General features: G+C 36.1%; 1 protein-coding gene across 1 annotated transcript in view; it reads right to left on the minus strand.

Moving 5' to 3' along the window:
* Window positions 1–10,525, minus strand: part of LOC112044600 (actin-binding protein WASF3) — a 35,383-nt gene extending 24,858 nt beyond the window's left edge. The window contains exon 1 of the mRNA XM_052887469.1: window positions 10,306–10,525. The gene's annotated coding sequence lies outside the window, so the exon portion shown is untranslated. The remainder of the gene's footprint in view (window positions 1–10,305) is intronic.
* Between the last annotated feature and the right edge of the window lie 5,157 nt (window positions 10,526–15,682).

The following is a 15,682-nucleotide window of genomic DNA, read 5'->3' on the forward strand; positions in this document are numbered from 1 at the left end:
GAAACCGACTCCTATTGAGTCTTCAGGGTAGGCAGTGCATTTTTGTATCTATAAAATGCACGCCACTGGCATGAATAGTGAAAACAGAAACTATGTGAATTTGAATGTTGTATTTATATTTGAAATTTGTATTTGCTCTAGAAACGGTCGCATTTTTTCAAGTCGAGCCGTCAAGCACATCGCAACGTTCACACGGTAAGTTTTACCGGACGTCATGCCGGCAGCGCTGCAGACGTGTGGGTTTATCGCACCGTGGGTAGCTCGCATTAGCCCGTTATAGAATTGTTTATGCAGGTATGTTTTAGGTACTGTTTTAATCTTCTCGTTAACTAATATTATAAAGAGGTAACATTTGATTTTTGTTTGTTCCGAAACTACTGGATCGTTTTTGAAAATTATTTCACCAATGGAAAGCCACATCATCAGCGAGTAACAGACTATATTTTATCCTAGCGTTCTCATGGGAATGGGAACTACACGGTTGAAACCGTGTGAGGTCGGCTAGTTTCTCCGATGAAACGCGACTATGTGGACATAAACGTCATATATATTTTCCGCTACCGGAATCGGGTTAAATAAAAAACCAAGTACAAACGATAAACCCCGCTTTATCTATTACACATATAATTTTGCTAACATAAATAGTATTATCGGATGCATTTTTACACATTATCTTATCACTGTCGCGTATTCTACTCGTTTTAAACGCCGTCCAAATGATTCACTACTTTGTAATCGAAATAAAACTATGAAAGAGAAAATCATAAAAATATATGGAACTGAAGTGTATGGTACACTTCAGTTCCATATATTTTTTACAGAACAATTTTTTTTTTGGGTCATCTTAATGAAATGAATGAACATTATGAAGAAAACTCAGTTTTTTACAGATTTCTAAATCCGAAAAAAAAAAATGTTACTCGGTCAGTCTAGAAATTTTTGGAAAACTATTAATTAGATTTAGATACCTAATTATACGTTTTATCCATTAATTACGGGACACCTTATACATACATATAACTATATCCAGATTTTACACACGTGAGAACATAATGAAGAGAACTCAGTTTTTTACAGATTTCCTCGCAAGATTTTTCGGTGCCGATAAAGCAAGTGATAGCTATTTAATTACTAAAAACGCACTAAGAGCGTTTAGTAGAGTGGAATCTCTACCTTCCCGAATAATATTCGAAGTCTCAAACCAAAAATGCGCGTATTGCAAGCACAAATGATTCAAAGATAAGCACGTCATTTGAAAATAGATTCCTGAGCGTCGCGAGGGATATAAAGGTAAATTAACACCTCCCTACCATCACTTAAGCTTTTTGAAATAAATTTATTGACAAAATTCACGTTTCTGAGCGCAATTGAAGCCGTGGGCTAGAGGTAATGTCACTCTAAATTTCGAAATTGAAGAGATCTAACGAGGATCCTCGATGAATAAAGTCAAGGCTTTTAAAGTGTTACTTTCAACACGTAAGGAGTATTGTAGATACACAAACGCTATAAAACGGATAGTGCGAGGGCGTATCATAGCCAGACACGCCACATTTTATGGAGACTAAAAATTCGTCAGCTTATATGCTCTTACCATAGTACCTATGGTAATAGCATAAGCCGTAACCAATAATGGAGTATGGACTGTAAGTTTGGAAGATAAGAGGTTTCAAGGGTTCAGACCCAAGTGGACGGTTGAGTTGGACAGTTGAGGGTTGAATATTAAAAAGCCTGTACGATGTTAAACTGCTATTTCTAACGAAAGGTTGTCACGAAGCTGTCGGTCTGGCGAATGGAGACATGATTCCTCATGATGATGACTTGGGTCATTGAGGATCTGGAACTATACTAACTAACTAACTATAGTCCCTCCATTCCCATTCTATCACAGAACAGCGAGACGCCGTTAAAAATGGCATCCCCTAGATGTTGACGTCCAGTCAACCCGCACCAAACGTTTTCCACCTACCAGCTTTCATAAAATGTAGTATGTCTGGCTATCGCAGATGTTCTATTACGTTATAGTTACTATACTCCATACGTTGTAGTTACTACTACAGCTAAACAATATGACCTCATATTGTATAGCCAAGATGATATGACTTAGCACGTAATGACATAATCTCTATCATTAAACTGTGAACGTACTACACATACCTACCTATTAGTTGTTTAACTTTAATTTTCAAATTATATTTGTGAAGCATTAATATTTTTTGTTTAATTAAATAATTGAATCACAAGTGGGAGGTACGAGTAGGTCCATTAGTTTAGTTGTTAGATTATTATGATTCGATTATATTCGTTTTTCATTTACCGTTTGAGACACGTTTCAACTGAAAAGTTGAAGGTGCATACCCCGGACCAGATTCGACTCTATGCCCTCAGAATCGAAGGCAGAGGATCCACTGGGCTATCACGGCTCATTAGTAGGTATACCTAACACTGAGTAGTTATGAACTAATGCTTGCACTTAGTAGTGGCAACGCTGGATGTTGCTGTGGGTGGAATAAATTTGACACTTCCGGCAGTGTTAACGCTTTCGTTCAGCGTTCGAACGAAATATCGTGTCGTATTATACATAATTTAATTTTGAACAAACGCGTTTATGATTACATTCGTTATATATTATTTTTCTTTCATTTAATTATTAGTTCTTTCTTTTTAATTTTAACAATCTATACTAATATTATAAAGAGGTAAAGTTTGTAAGTTTGTAAGTTTGTCACATATTTTAAATGGGGTAATCTTCGGAACTACTGATCCGATTTCAAAAATACTTTCACCAATAGAATGCTACATTATCGGGGAGTGCTATAGGCTATATTTTATATTAGTATGATATATATTCGCCGACTTAACACAGTTTTTGTCATACAGGTCGAACCGAAAATCCTCTTAAGCAGACTTATTCGCATGCCCTGCCTTCACCATTGTGTATAATTTAAATTAATGTATGGAGGCTTTATGTATCTTTAAAAGTTCTACAAAAAAGTCTGCGACACCATATATCTATCTTCTATATATTAGCAGATATAGTACCTTTTGTGTTTTAAAAATTATAAATTTTATATACTTAGGTTTGCGTCATTATGGGTAGGTGTAAGGTAGGGAAGGTATAGGGTAGGGTAGGGTAGGGTACAGGTAGGGTAGGGGTTGTGTAAGGGTAGGGTAGGGGTAAAGGTAGGGTAGGGGTAGGGTGGGGTAGGGGTAGGGTGGGGTAGGGCAGGGTAGGGGAGTGTATAGGCCTAGGTTAGGGCTCCTATCCTAGGGGTAGGGAAAGGGAAGATTACGGGTAGGGTAGGGTACGGGTAGGGTAGGGGTAGGATACAGTTAGGGTACGGGTAGGGTAGGAGTAGGGTAGAGGTAGGAGATCGATACTGAAGCCTATTTTCTATTTTTTGTCTGTCTGTTTGCCTTTTTTTGACCGGGCATCACGCTGAAACTACAGAATGAATTCAAATGATACTTAAGACGATTTGAGACCATAGTACGTAGAAGGATAATAGGATACTTATTGTCGCGAAAACAAAATCAGAAATGGGTGAAGTAGGGGTAGAAAGTTTGTACGGAAAGTCCTTAATTTTTCTAGGTACATTTGTAAATGTAAAATGATAAGTGGACTATTTATTAGGTATAAGTTATAAAACTTGCTAAATATGTAGAATGTGAAATAGGGGTTGAAAGTTGACATCGATTTTTACGCGGACGAAGTCGCGGGCGTCCGCTAGTGTCAATATAAATATAAAATACAAAACACTATTAAAAATTTATATAAAAAAATCAACCCTAATGCTGCCGGGACATTTGGGTACCCAAACAACCGGTGGTCAGGGCTCCAGAGTGAGGAACCTCCTCACAATACGCGCCATCTCAAGAATCAAGCCTTTTGTATCCGACTCTTGATCCAACAGTTAAGCGAAAGCTTCTTAAGATGTTGGTCAAAGCTTTTCGCTATAAGACCATTTACTGTAACAACTATCGGAACAATAATAGTTTAGTAGCGGTAATCTCGTGAGCAAGGTCCAAGTATTTTGATACCTTTTCCCTTTCGGCTTTAACCAGATTATCGTCATGTGGAACAGTAATATCAACAATTATTGCACGACGCACTGACCGATCGTCTAGCACTATATCAGGTCTATTGGCTACAAATATATTATTTATCATTACCGATTATTATTTATCCCTAGAAGCCCGGACTCCGGAGTTGGAAAATGGGTAGTTCTTATGTTTTCTTTTGTTACATAGGCCTCTGCAGACATTCATTATGAATAGGAAATAATTGAATTGCTATTCACTGCGATAAACCGACGAATCCAAGCGACATAACACCCAGATCTGACAGCAAAATCTTCTACGTACATACGTTATATTTCGAAACCGGAGCATCTTCAGAAAATATTGGCAATAATTTATTACAAAAAAATCCTCTTTACTACGAAAAGCACAAACTTTTTGTATTAAAAACGACTTAATATTTTACTGACAATGGTTTGAAAGAAAGTTCTTAGGGGGCGCTAATAATTGGAAAACTGTTTGCGGACTAATTTATATAAGTACGCACCCCTAGCATTACGTATAGTCGACAAAACAGAAGCCCTAAAGGCCTATCGCTATATGAATTGTGGCTAACTGGGTCATTTTCTTCGCCGACGCGCGCGGTATGTTTTTCTATTCCATCTAAAGAGTAGATTGACCATTGAAAGCGTGATTCCAACTTTCGTGACTTTCATTCGCCGATCGCTAGATGCGAGAAATATTTATTGAGTTTTTTTTAATCTATACTAATATTATAAAGCCGAAGAGTTTGTTCGTTTGTTTGTTTGATTGAACGCGCTAATATCAGGAACTACTGGCCCGATTTGAAAAATTCTTTAAATGTTGATAGCCCACTTATCGAGGAAGGCTATAGGCTATATATTATCCCCGTGTTCGTACGGGACGGGAACCACGCGGGTGAAACCGCGCGGCGTCAGCTAGTTGTAAATATATACGGAAGATACGTGATAGCCCAGTGGATATGACATCAGCCTTTAATTCGGAGGGCGTAGATTCGAATCCGGGGCATGCACCTCCAACTTTTCAGTTGCGTGCATTTTTTTTTTTTTTTTTTTTTTTTTTTTTTAATCTCTCAATATTCCTGCAATCTGTCTTGAGACATTCAGCGGGATTTTAAGTATTAATATTAAGGCGTGTTAGGTGCAAAATCCAGTGATTTGCCCATATATAATAATGTAGTGTCTATTTCATGACATCTTGTGGTGCTCGTCTCTTGAGCCTTTTGAAAGTTGTACCAGGTTTCTTCATCATTAGGTTCCTTGCAAGTTGATTTGGATGTTTACGAATACGCATTTGGTATGTTTTCAGTGAGTGTGCAACTTCTGTCTTTATAGTCTTAATTTTTAGTTCACGATGCAGGCGATCATTTTTGAAGTACCAAGGAGCATTGGTAATCATGCGCAGCATTTTTGACTGGAACCGTTGCAGAATTTCTAAATTCGAGTTTGATGCTGTACCCCAAAGTTGCACTCCGTACGTCCATACCGGTTTAAGTATGACTTTGTATAATAAAAGCTTATTTTCCAGCGATAGTTGGGACTTTCGATTTAAAAGCCAATACATCTTTCTCACTTGTTGGCCAAGGGCTTTTCTTTTCGTGAAGATGTGTTTCGTCCAAGTTAGCCGTCTGTCCAGATATATACCTAAGTATCTCACATTCTCTGACTGAGGGATCTTAACTTGATTGAGTTCCACTTCGGGACATGTATCGCGCCTTAGTGTGAAAGTCACATGTACGGACTTCGATTCGTTTGCTTTTATTCTCCAGTCCTTTAACCATTTCGATAGACAGTTCAAAGTTCCTTGGAGTTTAAGAGAAGCTCCAGATGCAGTTGCATCAGCTGCTAAAATGGCTGTGTCGTCGGCATATGTGCCGGTGACCACATTATCTGCATTCGGAAGATCATAGGTGCGTGCATTTTAAGAAATTAAATTTCACTTGTCACGGTGAAGGGTGCGGATTGGCAGATTTAACACACGAAAAAAATTAAGAAAATTCTCTGGTATGCAGGTTTCCTCACGATGTTTTTCCTTCACCGTTTGAGACACGTGATATTTAATTTCTTAAAATGCACACAACTGAAAAGTTGGAGGTGCATGCCGCGGACCGGATTGAAACCCACACCCTCCGGATGCGGAGGCTGAGGTCATATCCACTGGGCTATCACGGCTTTTGAATTTTATTCAAGTTTAGACTTCAAACAAGCACCGCTGTAGTACTTCCCCAGCCAAACTCTATCAAAACTCTACTAGGCACTTCTACTACCAACTTTTGAATACGAAGACATTACGATCGTCTATTAAGACTTACATAAGCGATATTGTTTCGGCCTCCTCATGGGTTTATGACTAATAGTAACGAATAGCCTTAATTCACTAACAGTCATACGACACGCAATAGTTTTAAAATGGGCGCACACAATGGCCGTCTTTGTATTGTTTTATAATTGGCAAACTAATTCTATAACGTGTTATCTCGCACGCATGGCATATAACTCCACATTCACGTGATAGTTATAGCCTTTTTTATTTATTTTGACGGAAGTCTTTTTTTGGAAACAAATTCTTTTTTGCTGCTTACAGTAGAAACTGGCACATATCGTCACGTAACGCAAAACAATTGAAGCATTAGTTACAGGAGGTTAATTTATAATTTATACGATCACTGAAATCTATACTATCTATACTAATATTATAAATGAAAGTCTGTCTGTCTATTACCTTTTCACGGCTAAACGACTAAACCGATTAAGATTAATTTTGGTATTTTGATAAAATAGACCTTGGAGCAGAACATAGGCTAGTTTTTATCCCTAAAAAAAAAAGAAAAGGGGGTTGAAAGTTTGTATGGAAAGTCGTCCATTTTTCGAGTTATAAAAATTTGTGCATAAATGTATGTGGGTGGGTGCAATTGTCGGTTTATGGGGTTTAAACAGGGGTTGAACTTTTTTATGAAAGTCTGTCATCTTCCAAGTCAAGTTATGTTTATGGTAATAGATACATTGATTATTACCATGTGTGAAATGTAAAGAGGATAAAAAATTCAACTTAGTAATGCTGCCTGCATGATGCCAAGGTAGACAAAATTTGATACTTAAGTATTTTTAAGTCTTAGTTTTAATTTATTTTTATTTTATATAGGTTTAGTTAATTTATTTATATTATTAATGTACGTCGAAAGTCTTCGAACAGTGCGTGTTGCCAGTGATGACCTATGTATCTGAGACTCGGTTGCTAACTATGGGCCTTATTAGAAAGCTCAGAGTCACTCAGCGGGCGATGGAGCAAGCTATGCTTGAAGTTTCTCTGCATGATCAAATCAGAAATGAGGAGATTCACAGACAAACCAAAGTCACTGATATAGCTCAGCGAGTCGCAAAGCTGAAGTGGCAATGGGCAGGCCAAATAGTTCCAAGAGCCGATGGACTTTGAGTTCCCAAATTTCAAGCAATTAAATTGAATAAACATGAATATGAAATGTAGTAGAGAAAAAAGGTTTCTATTTCATTCCTTCTCTATTAGAATTTTCTACCAGTTCTATTAGAATCCAGAAAGAACAAATGAACAACTCTAATAAAAAGATTGATATCAAGAATATAATCTATGGTAATGTTTTAACAAATTAATACAAATGGTCTATGAAACAAATTAGACATTCATCATATATGTGAATCAAAATCCACCCCACACTACAGAGGGGTGATTCATGCTTCATTTACATTCACAGTGGTATCAATATTGTTGTTCTTAGCAACCTTTTCCTGATATTTACTTCCTGGTCTGTTAATAATAAACAATATTCTTTCTTTTATTTGTCCTTTTTGAAATTAATTTTAAGAATGTTAATAATATAAAAAAACACTTTGAAAATTATATAACAAAAAATCACAACCGGTGGATGACATAAATGAGACTACAGAATGAGGAACCTCCTCACAATACGCTCCGTCTCTTACAATTTCTTCACTGCCTTCTGTATTCTTAAGGTGTTGGTCGAAGCTTTCTGCTATAAGACCATTGACTGAAAGGTCTATCAGAACAATAATAATTATAATTATGACTCAACATCCCACATGGCGGTAATCTCGTGAGCTAGATCGAAGTATTTTGATACTTTATCCTTTTCAGCTTTAACCAGATATTAACATCAATATTATTATTATATGGCAAAAATGATAATAATATTTCTTCTAAGAGCTACCGCTGTGTGCCCTAAGTAACCAGTTAAAATTACAGGAAAACCTTTATTTAGCCAAAACAAATTAGCCAATACAAATATAAAAAAGAAGTTTGTCATGATTACGAGTAATATCTTAGCATTCTATGGATTCTCTGTGAAAGTGCTTTACTAAAGCCATATACAATGTGCACTGCTTCATTATCAGCCCATGGGCGTCGACTGATATTCATAGGCCTCTTGCATGGACCTCCAAACAGAACAGTTTCGAGCCGCCAGCATCCAGCGGCTCCTTACAACCTGCTTGATGTCTTTGGTCCACTTAGTGACTTTGAGCTTTCTAATGAGGCCCATAACAGTTAGCGACTATGTCATGGATCTGTAGGTCATAACTGGCAACACGCACTGTTTGAAGACTATTGTCTTCAGGCACAGGCAGGGTAAATTTGATTAATAAGCTTAGAATAATTAGATATAGCTAATGTATTTTAAATAACATTTTATATGCAAACAGTCATTGACCTCTTATAAAAGGACACAATAATGTAGAAAATTTCACTTAAAAACTGGCCAATTTTGCTTTGACAGTTTTAGAATTATTGGTAAAGAAAATTATACTTATAGGTCTTTAAATATAGTCCAATATTCATTAAAATCCCCAATTTAGAGCAAATTCAACCTAAAGGATTGAGTTTAAGGTTGAATTTGCAAATGCTACTACTTGAATTGAGTGCCAAGAAGTTGTGTTTGGCACTCATTGAGTGGAGACATTTTTTTTGGTTGCTGATTGTGCATCTACTTTTTAATAGGAGATAATAGCAAACAATACATAATTTAAAATAAATAAGTTATGAAATGACATGCATTTTCTACCTTCATTACTAATTTGTTTGTTGGTAAACAGTGCACATTGAGTGTGGCTGAAGTGACAGATAAAAATCCATGAGAGCTTATATTATGTTTTTTTTTTTTTTTTTATTCTTTTACAAGTTAGCCCTTGACTACAATCTCACCTGATGGTAAGTGATGATGCAGTCTAAGATGGAAGCGGGCTAACTCGTTAGGAGGAGGATGAAAATCCACACCCCTTTAGGTTTCTACACGGCATCGTACCGGAACGCTAAATCGCTTGGCAGTACGTCTTTGCCAGTAGGGTGGTAACTAGCCAAGGCCGAAGCCTCCCACCAGCCAGACCTGGACGAATTAAGAAAATCTCAATCTGCCCAGCCGGGTATTGAACCCGGGACCTCCGTCTTGTAAATCCACCGCGCATACCACTGCGCCACGGAGGCCGTCAAAAGTATCTTTTGACAAGGGATTCTATAACGATGACGTCTATTATATCCTCTAAATAGTCCTCTTTTTAGTAATTCATAATATAGCAATTTTCACACTCAAAGTTTGTAAGTATGTCATCGTGTCAAATTCAGGACCTATTACATATTTCTCATAGGTTTACCTTGCATACAACTTCTATTTACTCTAAGCCCTGTTTAGAAGATAAGTTAATTTAGCTGAATAATCATTAACAAGACATTGTTACCAGAAAGTTATTTGTCAAGTTAATCTATTATCATTTATGAGATCTATGCTAAAAACTGATATTAGAAATCAAAAACTCATATCACAGTACAGACCCAGAGTAGGTTATAGGCACATTACCCTAATATCCAGCGGCTGATATATTCCTCCAGTGATATGACATTAAATAAGTTAATGATGAGGATCTTAAAAGTAAATAACCAACTTAAATCTTATAGGTATATCAGTAGGAATTAGGTTAAAATTACTTAATGTTCTTGTACCTAATTACGCGACAATCACAAAAGTCAATTCTCACTATGAAATATGATTATCCCCTGCATGAGGCATAATATGACGATGTTGTGAACTCTTAAATCACTACGCCCATTTCTTGGAGCACACATACCAGACCAGTGAAATATTTTTTCAATTCTCAACATACAAACATCACAAGTTATTCAATCACAATAGTTTTGAATCCCAAAAACTGGGTAGAATTATGTATTTGATCCGATATTAGGTGAAATATTGATACAAGAACTCACCAGTTCCACCCAAGGAAGTCAACAATTACTCGGTCGGACGGCACACACTTCAAGATGTTATGTTTTAACACTCCAACAAACGAACACTTTGTAATATTCCGTGCACTATAATGTAAAATTTATTTAATGTAGATATTTTAGAGATATTTCACTTAAACTGCCGCTATAACCGTGCCACAAAACGAAAATGGCAGCGTTGATGTTTTACACTGGAAAATTAAAAATGTCTGTTAGAAAGTGACATCACATATGGCTATTTCATTCATTCATATTATTTAAGGGCAAACACTTTTTTCTCTTTACCGACCTTTCATTCGCGAGAATGTAGAGTCTTAATAAAAAAAACTAATATCATCAAATATTAAATGCCTTGCATCCATCGTAATATCTAAAAATAAAAACTATAAACTAAAGCTAAAGGTCGTATTTTTCTTTTTCAACTTAAAAATGAAAATACTACTTTACGTATCTCAGCATTGATCTTCGAATTATGAGATCTTAGTATGAAAGGGAAATGCCCACCGGCCCATACAACGTCGGCCCAAGAAACCCAGGTATACCCCCGTTTATAAGATCATCATCATCATCATTATCAGCCGATGGACGTCCAGTGCTGGACCCAGCGGCTTGATGTCTTCGGTCCACCTAATGGGGGGTCACTCTGCGCTTTCCTTTTTGATAATATTATGATGTATAAATATAAGGATCTGGTTAACTAATTGGCTCAATAAATACATGTTTCTTGAAGAAAAATATATATTTTTCATCACTCTCCTCGGGAAAAATGTTTGCCGGTGTACCAAAGCGGCGAGGTATAAGAATATTATTATTTTTCTCTGTTACCACCAAGCGAAAACGAACAAACAAATAGTAAGTCGTAAAAGAAATATATATATTCAAAAAATATATAAATAGATATATCTTTTTTTGAATATATATATCTTTTGAAGACTTCGTATGGTCAACGATCATAGCTTGTCCCTGTTGTGTACAAAATAAAAATGAATTTAAAACGTCGTTAAACGTTGTAGTACACTTGTTTTGATAGAGCAATAATTTCGAAAGTAGAATTATAAATATTTTTTTAGATATATGTAAATAGCAGGGTCTAGACCTGTGTCGATCGCGATTGATCAAATCTCCGAGACCCGATCACTACTTGTGCGTGAGCAATCGGGTCGTGGACATTTAAAAGACCCGATCTTGTGTGACCCGTTTGGAGACCCGCCGGGTGCCGACTCGATCAAAAGATCGAAAGATTTTTGTTTACCATACTAAATTGAACTTTATGTCCATTACTATAACTCTCAAATCTGTAGTTCTCGTGAATAATCGGGTCGCGGACGTCTAAAACACCCGATCTTGTGGGACCCGTTTGAAGACCCGCCGGGTGCCGACTCGATCAAAAGATCGAAAGATTTTTGTTTACCATACTAAATTGAACTTTATGTTCATTACAATAACTCTCAAATCTGTAGTTCTCGTGAATAATCGGGTCGCGGACGTCTAAAACACCCGATCTTGTGGGACCCGTTTGGTTATCTATATATTAAACTCGATCACTCGACCCGACCACACTAAATTGAACTTTATTTTCATTACAATAACTCTCAAATCTGTAGTTCTCGTAAATAATCGGGTCGCGGTCTAAAACACTCGATCTGTCGACCCCATCACACTAAATTGAACTTTATTTTGATTGTATTAGTGTTACAATTATCAGGCTCAATTGCATTTGTATTTAGTAATTACAATCTGTAGTTATCTCTTATATTCGTATGTAAAGGCAGATATGTATTACTCTGTCTGTTAAATGGTATACCTGGTATCTGTTAATTAGTGCATTTGTTTGGACTTTGGATCGCGAAAGAGGATGTTTTTGTAGTTTAGAGCAATCTATACCTATACTGTTGGCGAAACTAAAATAGTTATTTGATGCCGTATTTAAAGTTTTGCCCTGGATTTCTAAAAATGCCGTGTATATAATTTTTAAATAGTTTGCATAGATATTATGTTGTGTTCGTGTTGATTTACGAACTTTTTTATGCGTAAAATAGGACTCACAACTTGTATTTGAGGTTCTGTCAAGTGGTGAAATAAAAAAATTTTGTAACTGAAAATTTCCCACATTTTTTTTTTAATTCTTTACATGTTAGCCCTTGATTACAATCTCACCTGATGGTAAGTGATGATGCAGTCTAAGATGGAAGCGGGCTAACTTGTTAGGAGGAGGATGAAAATCCACACCCCTTTTAGGTTTCTACACGGCATCGTACCGGAACGCTAAATCGCTTGGCAGTACGTCTTATAATATAATATATCCGTATACATATTACTGTATACGGATATATTATATTGACAGTTTGAAAGCTACTAAGTACAGTTTAGCAATTCTTCAAAGGATTTTAATTTGGAACTATAAATGAATGAAATAGAATAGTCACAAGAAGTGACTTGGAGAGGCACATTATATAGCAATTGGTATTCTTTGGGTCATGCTATGGTCAACGGCATTATCTATCAGCCTATTAAAGGTGCACTACAGAACTAAGTCGCTCTACCCTCCTTATAGTAGAAAGAATTTCGGATGTAGAGCTTAAACCCACCACGCTGGTCCAAAGCGAATTTAAGGTGATGTTTTATTATAAATTAGTCACTACCAGATCTTAACAATAATGGCTGCGACCGACGTGCTCTCCGATTTTATAATTACTTTTATTATTATAATAAAATTTATAAACTACGCCATGAAATCATTGACAAGTCTCTCAATCAGCTCACGGTTTTTATTAAGCTCAAGCTTATAGAAAAATCTCATCATAATATAAATGATGAAAAAGACGAAAAACCTTGTGAATTACTTGCATTATATGACGGGGTACTTAGTTTTCGACAACATTGTGGAATGTCACAAAAATAAGGCGATACCCTGGCTGTGTTTTTATAAGCTCTTCTCGGACCAAGGCGCCTTCAGAACTTTCGTAAGACTTTAGTTACACTATCATATTATAACAGCATAACCTGACGTTTCAAAAGTGCTTGTTATTAAACCTAATTCAAGTGAATTAATTTTGAATTTGAATTCTCCGAAGTACGGTGGTGTTACGACACGGTTATGAAGTACTTAAGTCTGCAGAACCGTACCACTGTGCTATCCGTTGTACCAACGAGGCAGTCCACTTGGGGTGATAAGTGACATTTAAATTTATGTAAATTTAAATGTTTTTTTTTTGGTGATATGGCGATATGGCTTAGAAAATAGGTACTATTCCACACCCATTGTTTTTTTTTATTTCCGCTTATAGACCGAGAGCCTGTAATAGCCAGACGTACATAATTTTATGAAACTGGAAGATTGACATACTCTTACCATAAGTAAGCACGGAATCTCATTATGTATAATAAAATAATGTACTACAAATTTGCAGAACACATATTTTTTTACAAAAAGTGTCGCGACAGTATATGTCTAACTATAATAATAATCCAACCAGCTCTTGAATAAGGGCCCCGTATGGGTTCGAAACTAGTTGGGCATACTCCGACCTAATATCACGTGAATTTTAGCTGTGTTTCATAATCAATTAATATAATAATAATGACACAATAAGTGTTCTTTTATTTAAAAAAAAATAATGGAAATGCCGCCGTTATAAAAGGCTCTTTATTTGTAGTATTATTTTATTCAAAACTACGTTAAAGTTTCTTCAAATTCAAGACTGCTTCAATACCTTATTTTAACATTTTGAATTATTATTATATTATGCCAAGGAAAATATTTAATTAAAAATCTGCTATAAACTTGGATGGCTGAGGATATGGGCCCTTGAAACCTGCTACTTTCCTAAGCCATCACGGCCCATAGTTGGCTACCGTAATTAACTATGGTAGGAAAATAGGCTGACGAACTCTCAGGTTTTATAATATGAGGAATGTCTGACTGCCGCAGGCTCTTAGTTAATTGCTATTTTGTCAATACCCACTTGAGAAATTCTTAAAGCTTTATGGGCAAGTAAGGACTTAGCTATCCATAGAAATTCGAGTATAATTGCATTGCATTTCTAACTGCCGTTGCACTGTGACTGTAACTAAATTCGTTTTACTTACATTTAAGCTGTAATTTTATATATAAAATATGTTTTTATATTAATTTTCGAGAAAAGTTAATAAAAGTAGAAGTTTTTTAATTAATTAGTTTGTGTGTGTATTATAGTTATATAGTTATAGTTTTAAATTAAATAAGATTAATAGAATAATAATGTCGTATCTTGCAAAAAAAAGGAGTAATGTGTGGAAGCATTTTACTATAGTCAACAAAGACAAGGCAAAATGTGAGTACTGTTCCAAACTAATTAGTTACAGTGGTGGTGCTACCGGAATTTTAACAAGACATTTAAAAAAACTACATGGGACAGTAACGATAGAGGCTCCAATAAATCCAAGTTTTCATACGACCTTACAACCACGTATAGAGCAAAATACCGCGGAATTTGTTGATTTAAGTAGTATTCCATTAACGTCAGAAGAAGGCTCTTCCTCTATTTCGACTGCGCCCCAAACAAGTAAACCATCTGAACACTCAAGGATTGATAGTTTTATGAAGTCTACGAGACCATTACCCCTTAGTACGTCCAAGCAACTTGATCTCCAAATTGTTAAATTCATAGTAAAAGGTTATCATCCTTTTTCAATTGTGGAAGAAGAAGAATTTAAAAAAATGTACAAAATGATATTGCCGACATATAGATTACCCACTCGCAAAACTATATCATCTAGTTTAGTGCCTAAATTGTACCAGAGTACTAAAGAAAAGGTTTTAGAATTGACTGCCGAAGCTGAGGCTGTATGCCTTACTACTGATGGTTGGACATCTATTAATAACACAGCATTTATAGCCCTTACAGCTCATTTTATCAACAAAAACTCCCTGCTTAAATCAGTATTGTTAGGCTGTTCCCAATTAGACGAACGTCATACAGCACAAAATTTGTCAAACTTCTTAAAAAATGAAACGTCGAATTGGGGAATCACAAACAAAATAGCAGGGATTATAACAGATAACGCGGCAAATATTCTAGCGGCTGTTCATTTAACAACCTGGCGACACTTTCCATGTTTTGCCCACACAGTAAACCTTGTCGTCCAACATAGTTTGAACGCTATGAAACCACAGCTAGATAAAGTAAAAATGATAGTGGAGTATTTTAAGCACAGCTCTTCTGCAAACAGTCGGCTACAAGCTATGCAGACACAGATGGAATTACCACCCTTAAAGTTAAAACAGAGCGTTGTTACCAGATGGAACTCCACTTATGACATGTTGACACGTATATTAAAAATTAAAGATGCTGTAGTAAGTACTCTTGCTATCGAACAA

This window comes from Bicyclus anynana, chromosome 19 (genome assembly GCF_947172395.1).
Source record: "Bicyclus anynana chromosome 19, ilBicAnyn1.1, whole genome shotgun sequence".
Taxonomy (NCBI): Eukaryota; Metazoa; Arthropoda; class Insecta; order Lepidoptera; family Nymphalidae; genus Bicyclus; species Bicyclus anynana.